A 16,956-nucleotide genomic window follows, 5' to 3' on the forward strand; every position below is an offset into this window, starting at 1 on the left:
GAGGAGGTGTCATGAGCGCATAGTACAACTACTGGGTTTACCTCGTCTACGAGAACTGAACGCCACATGGTTTCTGTCATTCAGACCAATCTGGCAGGATTGCATCTTACCTGTTCTGTGCTGCCTGCTTTGCTGTGAAGTATGCGTGCTAGACATATGTCTGACACTTCCATCAGTCATGCCTACGGATATCGATACTCTACTGGACCGGATAACGGCCCATGCTCTGTGTTGTCCCCAGCGGCTACCAATCCTGTTGAAGGCATGCTACTGCTGAGGTACGAGATGGATCAACAGGCACACAGGTAACATTGAATACTGCTTTTGACGATGTTTCACATCTATGTGCAGTTAATCTTCTAAACGAGGTATTTGACCTGTCACCAAAATCGGTGGACGACTTCTTGTCTACAGGATTGGAGGATTACATGTTCTCTCCTACACCTTCCACAGACTTTTGATTTGGCTCACATTGTACCAGACAATCACTGAATTTGGCCTTCATTTTTCTAAAAACGAAAGACAAAGCTTGGAACATTTCGATTTTTTCTTTTTTTTTTTTGGCTCATGGACTCTGCTTATAGTAGAACTATTCATAGAGACTAGATTTCCTTGAACACTTCCAGGGACACGTTCCTAACCCACTCCTGAGGCGGAAGCCGGGAGGTGGCGGTACGATTTCTTGTTTCTTCCTGGTTTTAAAAATTGTATTGGTGTCACTTAATTTGCTATGTTTTAATTGCGCACTGACAATACAAAGCTTACCGCCCTCATTACTCTGGTTGGGGCAGCAGCCATTCGCTCCTTCTTCTCACGCACAGCCGATTTGAACGCTGTAGCGTTTGTTTGTTTACTCGAGCGGCCGCCATTCCCACAGGCGTGCTCGCTGACCACGCCCCCTTGAGGCCACGCCCCCCTGCACAGCCTATAAAAACGCTGATTAATAGCGTTCACGTCGATTTCCTAACCCACTCCTGAGGCGGAAGCCGGGAGGTGGCGGTACGATTTCTTGTTTCTTCCTGGTTTTAAAAATTGTATTGGTGTCACTTAATTTGCTATGTTTTAATTGCGCACTGACAATACAAAGCTTACCGCCCTCATTACTCTGGTTGGGGCAGCAGCCATTCGCTCCTTCTTCTCACGCACAGCCGATTTGAACGCTGTAGCGTTTGTTTGTTTACTCGAGCGGCCACCATTCCCACAGGCGTGCTCGCTGACCACGCCCCCTTGAGGCCACGCCCCCCTGCACAGCCTATAAAAACGCTGATTACTAGCGTTCACGTCGATTTCCTAACCCACTCCTGAGGCGGAAGCCGGGAGGTGGCGGTACGATTTCTTGTTTCTTCCTGGTTTTAAAAATTGTATTGGTGTCACTTAATTTGCTATGTTTTAATTGCGCACTGACAATACAAAGCTTACCGCCCTCATTACTCTGGTTGGGGCAGCAGCCATTCGCTCCTTCTTCTCACGCACAGCCGATTTGAACGCTGTAGCGTTTGTTTGTTTACTCGAGCGGCCGCCATTCCCACAGGCGTGCTCGCTGACCACGCCCCCTTGAGGCCACACCCCCCTCAACTAGATATGTGCATGCACAGGAATCGCAGCGGACGAGCGCAGCGGGAGCGCCGTTTGCGCGCCGAAGGCGCGCCTAAGGCAAGCCCGTCTGTGCCCGTCCGTGCCAAGTCCGCGACAGGCGCAGGAAATTCTGTCCTAACTCCCCCCTTAGTAAGGTATCTGCCTAACGAATTATACCGCCTACGCGGGATGTACAATTGCAATTGCAAACCTGACATGAAGAACCTATATGGTCCCTTCAGCTGTAAATTCTGCCGTTGGTCCTCTGACAGCGACCCAGCTAAATCACCTACCTCCGTAACCAACTCCACGGATAACTCACCACACTTTAAAGGAGGGCTGATCAACGCTCGCTCCATGTGTCGGCACAGCCAAGACATAAGGGACCTTATCCAAAATTTAGATCTTGATTGCCTCCTGATTACTGAGACTTGGCTAACGGACGATAGTAACCCTGATCTAGCCATAGCCCTCCCCCAGGGCTTTTCCATCTTTAGGCAAGACAGACTGAAGGGAAGAGGTGGTGGTGTCGCTGTAGTAATCAAAAACAGCTTCAACTGCCACACGTTTAACTTAGACCCCCTAAAAGACATGGAAGGTCTTGGCTTCTCTATCAAACTTAACGACTCTTCGTCCTTCTCCGGAGGATTGATATATCGCCCCCCTGGTAATGCCACCAGATTCCTAGACTCTTTGAGTGACTCCTTGGCTCACCTCCTCCTCAGATATCCACATTTCACTCTCGTTGGGGACTTTAATCTACACCTTGAGTCCAAAACCGATGTACAAGTCAACAACTTTCTTCAGACCCTAGAAATCTTTAATCTCCATCAAAGAGTTAATCAGCCCACTCACTTACTAGGGCATACACTTGATGGGGTTTGCACTAACCTCTCCCCTCTAACAACCCTACCTCCTGTCCCTCAAATATGGACTGATCATAGCCTGATCCCGTTCCAAATTAAAACTTCACGCGTGCTAACTACCAGTAAACCTAGCGAACACCCGGATAACCTCGTTAACTGGAAAAAGGTACAGGAAAACATCGACCTAAATCCCATCACCAATTCTCAGATTCCTAACTTTACCGGTAACGTCGAACATGACGCTAACCTTTTCCACAGTTGGATTCGTCAGGAAATTAAAGCTCGTGAACCTCCCAATCGTCCCCGAAGAATAGATAAAAAATCTAAGACCAGAGCCCCCTGGTTCACCCCAGAGCTAGCAATAGCCCATCTAGCTTGCAGAAAAGCTGAACGCAAATGGCGTAGAATGTACTGCATGGCAGACAAACTTTCATATATCCAGCTGAGGAAATCCTATCATTCCAACATTAAAACAGCAAAAAATTTTTTTTATACAAACGCCATTAAAGAGTCCAAACATAAACAAAAAACATTGTTTTCAATTATGAAGACGTTCACCCAGCCCAGAGCGTTACAACCTGAAATTCCACCATCCCAAGAGTTTTGTAACCAAATTGCCGATTTCTTCGAGGAGAAAATAGATGCCATCCCAAAAAAATTTCCTCCTCCCCAAGTAACACAGACCTTAAGTAAATCCGCCCAGAAAGAAATCCCTGTTGGAAGTCTTAAAAACTTCACTCCAGTTAATTTAGATCAAACTAGAGAAACTATCTTGGCATGCAAATCTGGTTCACCCTCTGACCCCTGCCCCCTAGAATACTCCATCAACTCATTGACGTGGTGAACCCAATTATTAACAAGATTGTTAATTCCTCTCTTAGCACTGGACCCTGATGAAGAAATCTAACAAATCCCCCTCTGAACTTACTAATCTCCGCCCAATATCGCTCCTTCCAGCACTAGGAAAGATCACCGAACAAACGGTTTATAGAGAACTTAAAAGGTATCTTGAAGCACACAATGTACTCCATCCCCAACAATCAGGCTTTCGCCCCCATCACTCTACAGACACTGCACTGATTGAGTTAACAGACTCTATAAAGCTGCTGCAGGATCAGAAGAAGAATGCCGTCCTCATTCTTTTAGACCTCACGGCGGCATTCGACACCATCTCACACTCCATTCTGATTAGCAGACTGACAGATATTGGTATCTCAGAGGTGGCTCTAGCTTGGATAACGTCCTTTCTAACGGACAGATCGCAAACGATCGCCCTAGGTCCTTTCCTCTCCAAAGAGAAGAGGGTCTCATCTGGAGTCCCTCAGGGCTCCATCCTGAGCCCTCTCCTCTTCAACATTTACCTAATTCCACTCATCTCTCTGATTGAGTCATTCGGCATACTTGTAACATCATATGCCGATGATACGCAACTCATTGTGCCCCTAGAGGAACACTCGACTGAGGCGGAGCAGAACCTCAAATGCTGTCTGAAAGCTGTTTTTCATTGGATGGATCTAAACCATCTGAAATGTAATTCCAGCAAGACCGAGATCCTCCCTATGGGAAAAAATGTCAATTTTTGTCCTAGCCTATGGTGGCCTGAAGACTCAGCTGTTCCCCCCCAGACTGTAACAACTGCAAGGAACCTTGGAGTCCTGTTTGATACTGATCTGTCTTTCGACCAACACGTGAGGACTGTGGCCGGCCGTTGTTTCGGAATCATCAAATCTCTTAAAAAAGTTTTTTAACTTTTTACCCATAGACTCTAGAAAAACCGTCGCAGTGGCCCTAGTTCTTGCTCGCTTGGACTACTGTAACGGTCTTCTGGCTGGCGCCAAGAAAGCTAAACTTAAAAAACTCCAAAGCGTACTTCACTCTGCAGCCAGATTAGTTCTGAAGTTACCCAGAAAATCTTCAATATCCGCTGCTTTAAAATCTTTACATTGGCTCCCACTGCACAAAAGAATATTTTTCAAGATTCTTATTGTAGCATTTCGGGCATTTAATCACTCCGGCCCAAAATATCTTATCAAGCGTTTCCCTCACTACAACCCTAGCAGAACCCTGCGTTCCTCTAAGGACAATCTAATCCTTCCTACTAGGTTCTCTTTGAAAACCAAAGGTGGCAAAACCTTAAATCATCTTGCCACTAAAGCTTGGAACAGCATGCTAAAATTCCTGAGGTCCTTAACCCAAGAAAAACACTTCAGGAAAGCACTAAAAACTTGGATTTTTAATCTTCCCGACGACTACACCATGGCAGCCATCTAACCTTTCTACCTTTAGGAAGTTACTTGATCTTCTACCTGGAAATCAGCGCCAAGATGCTCCTTCCGGAGCGACCGTTGCGCTCTACAAATACCCTCTCAAATTACAAATTACGTTGTCATCTTATTTTTTTTAATACCAGTGTAATGATGACATGAAATGGTTTGTTTTTCCTTTCTGTACCATTGACCCATTTCATTGTATGTATATTTTTACATACTTGTGCTCATCCATTTAGCGATCAATGTAATATGTTCTGCTTAGAATGAGACTTGCTTTGATTATGTACAGCACTATTGTGTTTTAATGCATAGCCACTGTTTTTAGAGGCGGTTTTTATGCTTTTAGATATGTTTTTATCAAATCATTTGATACTCTATTTTACATATTTAGTAGTAATGTCGTTCTATCGGAAATGGAGTGGGTGTTGTGTGTCGCTTTAGATACCCGTATATAGGTCTATTGAATCTTGTCCTTATATAGGCTCAATTCGACTTGTCCTTATTTAGGCATAATATTCCAGTCCTTATTTAGGCATTGGCCATGCAGATCCAAATACAGGCATGGTCACCTACATCCTTGCATCCACGTCACAACGAGTTCTTAGAAACCAGACCCTTAAGCCGTTGGGATTTTCCCTGCTTGGATTATTGATTTCTCCAAGAACTCATCTATTATGCATGAACTACTATTCCTTAGGGGTTCATTCATGATGTCTTCCTCTGCCCGACTTTACGTCAATGCTAGCATTCCTAGACACCTTCCAGGTATAAATATACCTTCACTTGCCCTGGCAAAGCACAGCACGGCACAGCTCGGCTATACGGCTCGCCGCGGCAAGTCCTGAAGGAGTTCGAGTCCCCGCCTGACGCACTGAACAGACGCTGTCTTCCCTGCACACCGAGATTCCAGTTTCCAGTGTTCCAACTCCCCTTGCGGGGTGTTGGAGTTCGAGATCTGGAAAGAGATTCCCACCTCTCTCATTCTAAGGTATGGAGCTGACTAGAACCTAAGGAAATTCTTGGCATCTCCTATAAAATACTAACTTAAGCTCAGACCAACTATAGCTTAAATCAGCACCTACTTCCTACCTCGCACTACATTCAAGTTAGGTACACTGGGGTAGAATTATTTAGAAGCACCAGATGAGTATCCACTTTTAGCCTGTATATTTATGTGTATGTATATAGATATAGGTCATAGCTAAAAGACAATGCTGTTGCAGTTTTACTTCTTTCTGCTGACGCTGTGCATATTATATCTTGCTTACTGTCTAATGATCGTGACAGCTCATATCTCTTACACGAGAACTATACTGTTAAATAAATCCTTTTTTATTGAAAACTCTGTCTTCTTATTTTATGTGTAACTCTGAAGAAACTAAGCATGCACGATTGACTGAGTGAAACTGTTATCTATTGTTGCCACGATTCTGAGACACATTCCGATTCTGAAGGGTAACAAAGTTGTCATGTTTATGGGGTTGTCATAAACTAATCCCTTCTTGTTTATTCGAGAAGTTTCTAGTGACCTCTGAGTTAGCTGGCACACAAGTAATTAAGTTTAATATACTCGATAGGAGCATAATGACCTCAGTCCTATGCACAGAACTATAGTGTATATTATTCCAATGCGCAGAGCCTATAAGGGAAATAGGAACTACACTACACAAGCAGTGCAAATCAGGAACAAGAAATAGCTGAAGCCCAGGAACATGAACAAAGAATAACTAAGGCTCAGGAAACAAAGTAGCACTGCAGGCAGTGCTATGGAATCAAGGAACAAGGATTAACTATAGCTCAGGAATCGAGGAATATCAAAAGTACTGGGAACAAGGATCGGTTTCACCGGTATACAGCTACAATGACCAACACTGGGCTGAAGAGAGCTGGGGCTTAAAAGAGCTCACAGTACTCATGCACATCAGGTGTGAGCCGGCTAGCAGCAGCCAGCCACAGGTGAGCTGAATTCCTCCACCCATCCTTGGCCTGCATGGGTGGAGACAAAGCAGTGAGCAGGGGATTATAGGTAATGGAGTTTCCAGCATGAGCAGACTGGCTTCTACAAAACCCGGCATGGATTGGGAATGGATGTCAATTCCTAAATGATGTCCAAATGCCCGGAAGTCAGGATATGCATACAGGGGAGTGTCTGGAAGCATATTAGAATACTGGAAAGCCCCACAATTCGCCCCCCTGATGGTGGGAACGAGAGCACAGGGAGTGAATCGTGACAGTGTCATTATGGATCTAAAAAGTTTCTGCACGGGTATAAAGTGGGGGTAAGAAGGGTTATGAATAAAAAATAATAATAATGTAATCACAAAAAACAAGATCACATCATTTCCAGCGCATTTTGTCAGGAACGTTTGGCTTTTTTTTGACAAAAGGTAAAAACAAATACCTCAAGCCTGCACTATGTAAAGCACCACCGTCATACTAGCACCAGCATGGTCCCAACTTCATTAAAGACACACTGACTGTTTACAAGCCCTCTCACCTCTCTGTTTTTTTTGTGTTGTTTTTCATTGTTTGTCTGGCTAGTTGGCCTCAATGAAGCAAGTCACTAAGGGTATATCTGGCTTGCTAATGGCCCGGACTATGTGTGTGCCCGGTCATGCACTGGTTGATGGATAACTGGCCGCTCAGACTAATTAGCCGTAAGTGCTGGTCCGCACTGTTATCAACACCGCTGCATACACAGTTGACAGGCCTCTTCCCCTATATTGTAGACAGTAGAAATGCCAGACAACATGCTAAATAACTCCGTTTTTATTGAAAACGCCCATCTTCCTATTTTCTGTGTAACTCTGAAGAAACTAAGCATGCAAGATTGACTTAGTGAAACTGTTATCTATTGTTTCCACGATTCTGAGACACATTCCGATTCTGAAGGGAAACAAAGTGGTCATGTTTATGCGGTTGTCAGAAACTAATCCCTTTTTGTTCATTCGAGAAGTTTCTAGTGACCTCTGAGTTAGCTGGCACACAAGTAATTAAGTTTAATATACTTCATAGGAGCATACTGACCTCAGTTCTATGCACAGAACTATAGTGTATATTATTCCAATGCGCTGAGCCTATAAGGGAAATAGGAATTACACTACATGGCACCCAACGGTTTGGTAAGGCACTAATTTAACGCTAGATACTGAAGTAACTCAGTCGTGCTTTTCTCAGAGACCCCTACTCATAATACTCCATAAGACATCTGGAGTGGATAGGGATAATATCCGCCATAGCTGAGTAGGACGAAAATCCTATGTATTAGCTGTTTGGTTTATTCACCGTTGAAGGATACAGTGTTCCAAAATATTGTGCACCTTATCTTTGTTTCCTTGAAACTTGTTCTGCTCACAGGGAAGGTAAGAGTTTTAAATTTTATTTTAAATTTGTTTTGATTATCTGGCCTAGTGGGAGAGTAATAAAAAGAAAAAAGAAAGGGTGGAAAAAATACGCAGTGAGCATACTCCAGAGAGCAGGTGCGAAACGCGGTTATGGCGCCAAGGAAGGCAAAGCAGAAGGAAACATGTACAGGGTCATTGGATAATGCTGATGAGTCCGAAGTGTTTTTCTCTGCAGAAGGGCCCAAAGAGATCACTGTGAAGCCACGCGTTACTAATGATAAAAATGATAAAAAGGAAAAGAAAAAGGCTACTAAGAAGGTTATTACTGAGAATACACTAATAAGTAGTGAGAAAGACGGAGGCTTGGTGTCCAAATCGATAAAGGACTTTGTGGGGAAGCATTTTAAAAGAACACTAACCCCAGGTAAAAGTCAAGCTCAAACCTCAGTCCAAATCCATGAGTTTAACAAAGAGATACCAAGTACTGAAGCAAGGGATGTCGTGGAGATTATGGATACCTCCTTTTCACAGAATGATTTAAGCCAAAGGATACCGCTCCCAGAACCAAGACTTTCATCCTCCCCACGCATTTTCTCTTCGCTAAGAGCAGTGGATGTAGGTTTGGCAGGTTTGCGGCCCATTGATGTGGGGGACTGTTCAATCCTGTTAAATTCTTCGGCAAGAACTATGTTGGACAAAAGCCTGGATCAAGTCTGGTTCCAAAGCCCGAAACCTCTGGACTCCTTAAATGAAATACTACGTAATGGTACATTGGGTATGGATATTACAACTTCATCCTCAGCCTCGATGTTGGACATTATGCTAATGCTCCAAAAAATGTTGCAAGGCTTGCTGGAGGTTTCGGTGTTAAATAATACTTTGTTAAATAATCACGAACTGCAGTTTAAAAAAATGATAGAAGAACTGCAGGGGATAAGGGGATTGATGCCTACAATGGTAAGAACTGTACAAGCTCCAGGGTTAGACGACCAAAGGGAAGAAAAAGTAGAGCCAGCAGTGGAGGGTGGTTCCCAGAGCAATGTCTATATCTCTAGGTGGCCTATGATGGTAAAGAGGCGGGGTGAGTTCTTGAGGCATCAGACCATAAGGTACCTACGTAAAAGACCTTCTCATGTCCAGGGCAAGTTGAAGGCCCAAAAAAAAGAGAAGAGCAAAGAAATGCAGTCCAGGACAAAACCAAAAGAAAATGCCCAGCGGAAAAATCAGATAAGAGAAAAAAGGGCAATTGGGAGGCAACTAGACTCTGTAGGTGCTGTCACTGAAATTGAAAGGGATAGGAAAAAGGTACCACAGTTAAACACGTATAACCCCTCTCTAAAAAAATCTTGTAACAAGCGAGGAGGGAAGGTACAAATAAAAAGTGTAGATGTCGGAGGCAGTAGAGCAGGCACTTGCCTAAGAACGAATACACAGGTGGGAAGAGGTGGCAGTGATCTAGAAATCCCAGATAAAAGCAATAGTAATAAAATGTGGATTTACTTTAAACACAATGAACAGGTAACAGGAGGGAAAAAACAAAGAAAGTTAGGCCCGCTGAATCGTTCCCATCTCTTATTTTCATTTGCAAAATGCCCATCCCTAAAAGAAATTGGATCAAAGGATCTGAGACAGATAGGGTTTTGCTGTGATAATAATGGAGAAGAGTACACAAAGGTGCAAGTTTATTCAGGACTTGTTAAAGCGGCAATTCAGAAAGCAGGGAAAGAAATCCTAAATGAGGGTATAAGGATTATTTCAGAAGAAGAAGTAGATGCAGGGAAACAACGAAAGGGAGGCTTCCTGAGATTTCATGCGGGTCTGGGGGAAAGGCAGGTGAGGTGGTTAACCGGGGGGTGGAGGGAGAAGGCCAACATCACCATAGCTGTAGAAAACTCCAAACCCAGTAGGGAAGAGGAATGTAGGGATTGGGACTATAGTATCAGTTCATGGGGTTTGAATGAGTCAGGATGCCTCAGTGACATCGACTAGGTTACTGAGTTGCCGCATAGCCTGAAATTGATTTCATGGAACATAAACGGGCTGGGAGGAACATCAAAGGCGGATAGTTTAAACCAGTTCGCAAAGTGTGTTGATGTCATTTGCTTACAGGAGACTTGGCTATGCGGCAACACTCAGGTAGTAGAAGGGTTTGTTCATGTGTATAAACCAGCCAGTAAAAATACAAAATTTGGACGCCCCTCAGGGGGATTGTTGACCCTTGCTTCAACCAAGTTCGTAAAAGAGTCAAAATTAATCAGTTCATTATGCAAATGGCTGCTGGTTTGTAATGTATGTTACAAAGGTATCGAAGGCAAGGACGTCCATCTCATCATTATAAATGTATATATTCAATGGGGGTCTCAAAAAGAATATGAGAGAGAATTAAGCCTCTTTAAAAAGGAGATAATTGATCTGACAGAAAAGTATGGGAGGAATACTTTGGTGCTAATGGGCGATTTTAACCATAAATTAAATTTTGAAAAGCTAGATCATTGGTTTGAAGATATGATGAGTGCCTATAGCATTGGACCAGAAGTTTTCCCATTGTGTCTAGCCACCAGACAGGATGAAGCTCTTGGGAAGTTCCTGGGTTCAAAGGGCTTAATATGTTTAAATGGCAGGAAGGATACAGATCGGCCAGCCTCCCAGACCTTCAGAGTGGGAAACCAACAATGTCCTATAGATTATATTTTTACCCTGGCATGGAACTATGCATTGGTAAAAAAATTCCATGTAATCAAGCGCAGGGATAGCGATCACAATGCGTTATTCTGTGAAATTGTAGGTGAGTCATTAGGTAAATGCGAAAGGGTGATTCCTCAAAATGTGGAATATCCCAAGCGCATGACCACAAAATTGACGGATGAGTATATTGAGAAATTAGCTTGTTTCCAGCAAAATTTATCGAAGGAAAGGTTTGAAGGGCAGCAGGTAGCATGGTACGAGGACATAATAGCACAGGCGGTGCAGTGTATAAGGGTGTACCTGAAAGATAAGGAACAGGGCAAGGTAAATACCCAAACCATGAAATGTAAGTCAAAGTGGTTTAATCTGGAATGTCAAAGCAAAAAAAGAGTGATACGGAAACTAGAGCGATGTCAGAGGACCAGTTATGATCCCGGGAATGTGGAACGGTTGTGCGGGTTGAGAAAAGAGTATAGATCCCTAATAAAGAGACAGAAAGGGATTTTCAAAGAAGAATGTTGGGCAAACCTCTTACAGACAATTGAAAATAAAAATATAAAAGGGTTTTGGAGGTTGATACAGGAGGCTGCAGGTAGAACTCCGGGTACTATGAGCAGTGTTGTGGAGGAGGCAGCATGGGGAAACTATTTAAGCAACCTTTACAATTCCAAAAGGCCCCCGGAAATCGAGAATAATCGATTAACTTGGATAAGGGGAGTAGAAGGTTTAATACCAGACTTCTCTGTAGAGAAAGTAAAAGATACCATCAAAAAAGTGAACTTATCACGTGCAGCTGGCCCAGACAACATCCCAGCTATCTTAATTAAAACTCAGATAGACTGGTGGGCCGGTTTCTTTTCCCATATGTTTGTGGCAATTCTGGTGTCAGGCAATTTCCCCAAGACCTGGAAAGGACCCTTGCACAAAAAGGGGAAAAAAAGGACCCCAAGAATTATAGGTTAATTAACTTATTAGATATTGGGGTTAAGGTCTTTTAGAAAATAATCCTGGGCAAGTCGAAGGAATGGGTGGAGCAGCGGTCAATAGTTCCAATTGAGCAGGGTGGCTTTAAGGAGGGGCACTCAACTATTGATCACTGTTTTGCACTGTGGGCGGTGGCGAGGAAGTCCATGGAGCAGCGGGGCAAATTGTTTTGCTGCTTCATGGACTTTCGCGCAGCCTTTGACTTAGTGGATAGGGATTGTCTGTGGGAAGCACTGAGGAAGTATGAGGTGCCTGCTGATCTCTTGTTGGTAATTCAAGAACTGCATAGCCATAACTGGGCACGTGTAATCAAAGATACCTCTGGCGGGCTTACAATGGAAATTCCTATAAACAATGGGTTGAGGCAAGGCTGTGTATTGGCCCCGTTACTTTTTGCTGTATTTTTAGCAGACTTGCCTCTTCTCCTGGGTACAGCCAGAGGTGCAAGCCCAAAAATAAATGGTAAGCATCTGTCCTGCTTGTTGTATGCTGATGACCTTGTAATAATGGCCCAAACAGAGGTAGGGCTGCAGAGAAAGTTGAATGTATTTAACGATTACACCACTGCAAAGCGTCTTACAGTAAATATGGATAAAACAAAAATCTTGTGTTTTGGGAAGAAGAGTACGAAGTTTAGCTGGTACTTGGGCCAAACCAAGTTAGATACTGTAAATGAATATAAATACCTCGGAATATGGTTTACAAGGTCTTTGAAGTGGGATACCCATCTGGAAGCGCAGAAATTAAAAGCGCTTCTAGCGGTATGTGGGTTGAAAAGATTTGACTATAGCTATGGCGATATGTCACATAAACCTTTATTGACCGCCTTTAAGGCTATGGTTCCGCCACAATTCCAATATGGGGCAGAGGTTCTATGCATTGATGGGAAAAGTTCATGGGACAAAGAGGAGGGTAAATGTCTAAAATCCCTGCTGTCCCTTCTAGGGTCGGCGATGATTCAGGCAATTAGATTGGAATTGGACCTACCTTCATGGAATGTCCAGGTCCAGTCAAGCTTGCTTAGATTCTGGAACCGCCTGGGTCTGGGGGCAGTCACCAAGGTATCACAATGGTGTATGAAGGAAATTCAATCCAGTGAGTTACAGTGGGCGAAGGCAACAAGAAGGAAACTCCTGACCATTTGTGATCACCTGATGGTGGACATAGACCCTATGACATTCCAAATTAATGTGATAAAGAATGTGCTTAAAGTGCAGGGTAAGGTATGCTCGAGGGCAATAAATCTAAAGTATTTGAGAGAAAAAGATTCTGTAAAGTTTATGAGTGCAGGATGGGAGAAAGACTCCAGCTTTCCATATATGGACTTGCTACCTAATCGTTGGTTAAGGAAAGAAGTCTTTAAGTTAAGAATAGGAATCAATCCGCTATTTACAAATAGCAGAATAAAAGCTGCCCTTTCATATCCGGATGGTAAATGTGTGTGTAAAATAGGAATGAAGTGTGATATTTTGCACCTTTTATTGGACTGCTATCTGTTTTTAAATTTACGTAAAGTGTTTCTTCGCCCGATATTTTTAAAATATGATGTCAATGAGCGCTCACAAGCACGTGATCTCCTAGTGGAAATGGAAAATCTTGACATTGCGATAGCCATTGGGAAATTTATGCAGGGGGTTTATAAATTTATACATTTCTAAACTGAGTAGAGACCCATGAAAAGGCCAAAGTTTTTTAATTCTAATGAATTTTGTTTTTAATTGTATAAATGCAGTTTTATGACAGTTGAATTTTTATAGTAAATGGAAAGAATCTGTGTTATGTCGATTTTAGATGATAAAATATGTATTGTGGTTTATAGATCAATTGGTCTAAATAAACTTTATTTTTGACTTGACTTGACAGGCCTCTTCCCCTATATTGTAGACAGTAGAAATGCCAGACAACATGCTAAATAACTCAGTTTTTATTGAAAACGCCCATCTTCCTATTTTCTGTGTAACTCTGAAGAAACTAAGCATGCATGATTGACTGAGTGAAAATGGTATCTATTGTTTCCACGATTCTGAGACACATTCTGAAAGGAAACAAAGTGGTCATGTTTATGCGGTTGTCAGAAACGAATCCCTTTTTGTTCATTCGAGAAGTTTCTAGTGACCTCTGAGTTAGCTGACACACAAGTAATTAAGTTTAATATACTTCATAGGAGCATACTGACCTCAGTTCTATGCACAGAACTATAGTGTATATTATTCCAATGCGCTGAGCCTATAAGGGAAATAGGAATTACACTACATGGCGCCCAACGGTTTGGTAAGGCACTAATTTAACGCTAGATACTGAAGTAACTCAGTCGTGCTTTTCTCAGAGACCCCTACTCATAATACTCCATAAGACATCTGGAGTGGATAGGGATAATATCCGCCATAGCTGAGTAGGACGAAAATCCTATGTATTAGCTGTTTGGTTTATTCAACGTTGAAGGATACAGTGTTCCAAAATATTGTGCACCTTATCTTTGTTTCCTTGAAACTTGTTCTGCATTTTTAAAAACAATGTCCCAGAACGAGGTTAATACTGAGGCTGCGGCTGACCAAGCCATAGCAACCTTTAATACTACAGGTTTAAATGAAACCGATGAGGGTGTCCTAAACATCCATCCAAATTTAAGGAGAGCCATCACTCTAAAACTTATAAAACATGGCCTAACACCAAGAGGTGGTAGAGCAGTTTTTGTAATAGAGGCACATGAATCTTTTCAGACAGGTATTCTATTCATGGATTACATTCCCAGGATCAAATCCAGTAACACATTTGGTTCACTTCTTCAAAGAAGATGAACCACCTGAGGAATACATTCCCTTCGAGGATATTGAAATTCCACTCACATACCAGGAGCATCAGCTCTGGTTTAAAGGCGCTCTAAAACATTACAATCACATAACCAGGCTCGGTCGACTGGGTAGACCAGGAGCAACATGGCCGATTTTAGCTGGCTACACACCTCATCCTGATATTGAAGAGATGTGAGACGATGAATTACTCACTCTGCTCAAAGAGTTAATAAAAATTTACAGACAATTAGTCCAATATGTTATGCAGACTTTCACAGTCCAGCAACCATTAACCATTCCAACTGAAACCCCCCACCAGGGGAATACACTAAAAATTACTCCACAGACTTTACACGCCGTCATGGGTAAAATGCCCACAAAACGTGAACAAATTCCATTCTGGATAGATCAAAAGATTTGTCAAATCGAAGCAGTATTTCCTAATACTAGCCCTTATGAGAAACACAGAATCCTAACAATCTGTTTACCAATGGGGATCACACCACATCTGGAAGACTGCACCACTTGGGGCACAGTCTTTGCTGCCATCTATACTAAAACACACGGTGTTCCGTCTATTGCGGTAATACCTTATGTCCTGAAACATATTCAAAATGAATACGGGGCAGAGCCTGCTCTGAACCTAGGTATGACATTACTGAAAAACTTCGACCAGGTCTCAACAATAATATTATCTAATATAAAAGGAGAGGCAGCATCGGTGGCGATCCACCAGAAATTAAGGGCATTTGATGTAACAGAACAACAAAAAGAACTACCCAGAAAAATAGAAAAATCCTATGAGGAATTGGGCAGGAACTGTTTAGGAGGGAAACCACTTAAACCACAACTGTCTAACGATCCTGAAAAGGACTCAATTAAAAACAATCCTACGTCTTCTAAAAAGAAGTGGGATAACAAAAAACTACATTCAAAGGAGAAACATTCTCAATCCCGAGGTAGGGCTCCTCAAAAAGAGCCCTACCTCCGGAATAGGGACAATTTGAGAAAACCTGACAGGTATCAAGATACTGATACACGTTCGTCTCGTACCTTTCAGACATCTTCACAGACATCCGAAAGAAGAGGATGGTCAGAATAAAAAGAAGAATGCGTGAAGTCCAGAGACGATCAACACGTTCAGAAAAATAAACCAAAACCTCAGTTCTCCAAGAAAAAGGTAGCAGGTGTGAAGATCAGACATGCCAAAAATCCTGAGGACACAACTCAAGAACGGAGAATGGGCTCAGACAATGCTGGACAGTGCAGCAGAAGTAACAATAGGTTGCCAGAACCTGAAGGAACTTCTGGAGATAGTGGACTTGAATGGACACTTAACAGTTGAATCTATAGACACCAGGGTTCGTTCTCCCCAAAAGTTATACGAAATAACACTCAGGATGGAGGGAGACATACCAAGAAAAGTGAAAGCACTCTTTTGGGAGAAGCTTTCAATGGTTTATGACATACTGATAGCAGATACAGACTGGCCACCACAATTTGTCAGGGAGTGCCCACATGGCGAAGACATCATTATGCCAGCCTTCTCTAACCATGTTTCAGTACATCTAAAATATACTTATGCCAGGAAATGGGCAGTTGCCCAAGCTCCTACATTATATAAAAATCATGTCGGATGGGATGAGGACTCACCTTACCACAAAATCCAATTAAAAACTCAACCAACTGCACAAAGGCAGTACCCTATTAAGCAAGAAGCTAAAAAACAGGTCAGGGAGATCTTAGATCAACTTGAATATCAAGGGGTGATTGAAACATGCACCTCATCAATGAACAATCCTTTGTTTCCTGTTGCAAAACCAGACAATTATCGTCTAGTTTTGGATTACAGACACCTGAACACTTGTTCTAAAACATTTGCAGTGCAAAATGCACACAGTACAGCATTAATGAATAACATTGTGCGTAAAAAATATAAAACCACATTGGATATTTCAAATGGTTTCTTTTGTCAATACATAGCACCTGAAAGTAGGTACTTGACAGCTTTCTCAATAATGGGGACCCAGCGTCACATTTGTCGACTCCCACAAGGGTTCAAGAACAGCCCGGGGTTATTCTCAGCAAGAGTAACAGAGTTACTACAAATTTATGATGATGAGGCATTGTCATATGTCGATGACATATACTTAACAGACGATGACCTGGATGGGCACTTGAACAGGGTAAATACCATAATTCTGTGATTTGCCTCTGAGGGCTACAAATTCAATTTAAAAAAATCAAGAATTGCCCATCTCAATGTCCTCTTTCTAGGACATGAACTTTCAGGTGAAGGCAAAAGCCTGGCAGCAAACTTAGTCGATTCTAGGTTTCCTGAATTTTGGAAGAACTTACATTCTAAATTACGCAGAAAGGGTTAAACCTCTCTACGAATTAATCAAACAAGATTTCAAACAAAAAGATTGGACACAGGAAC

At 42.5% G+C, this 16,956-nt stretch overlaps 1 protein-coding gene across 4 annotated transcripts in view; it reads left to right on the top strand.

Moving 5' to 3' along the window:
* CDKL1 (cyclin dependent kinase like 1) overlaps positions 1-16,956 on the top strand; it is a 412,368-nt gene that overhangs the window by 215,248 nt on the left and 180,164 nt on the right. The window lies entirely within an intron of this gene.

This window comes from Triturus cristatus, chromosome 9, assembly GCF_964204655.1.
Source record: "Triturus cristatus chromosome 9, aTriCri1.1, whole genome shotgun sequence".
In the NCBI taxonomy this organism is placed as follows: Eukaryota; Metazoa; Chordata; class Amphibia; order Caudata; family Salamandridae; genus Triturus; species Triturus cristatus.